Here is a 200-nt window from a genome sequence, read left to right on the forward strand (position 1 = left end):
GTGGCGCTGGTGTGGAACCTGTCTGGGACGTGTTTGCATTATACATGAGGTAAGGGAGATAGAGCTCGACCCCAGCATTAAGAAGGTGTTTGCTGGTCCTTTGTGAAGCAATTCGAGATACGGCCGCGGCCTTTTTCTCTGGCCGCCTAAAGTCCACGCCCGAAGACATTGTTGACTCGGTGGAGGGCACCTCTCGGAGG

Source organism: Penaeus monodon, chromosome 21 (genome assembly GCF_015228065.2).
Source record: "Penaeus monodon isolate SGIC_2016 chromosome 21, NSTDA_Pmon_1, whole genome shotgun sequence".
NCBI classification, from domain to species: domain Eukaryota; kingdom Metazoa; phylum Arthropoda; class Malacostraca; order Decapoda; family Penaeidae; genus Penaeus; species Penaeus monodon.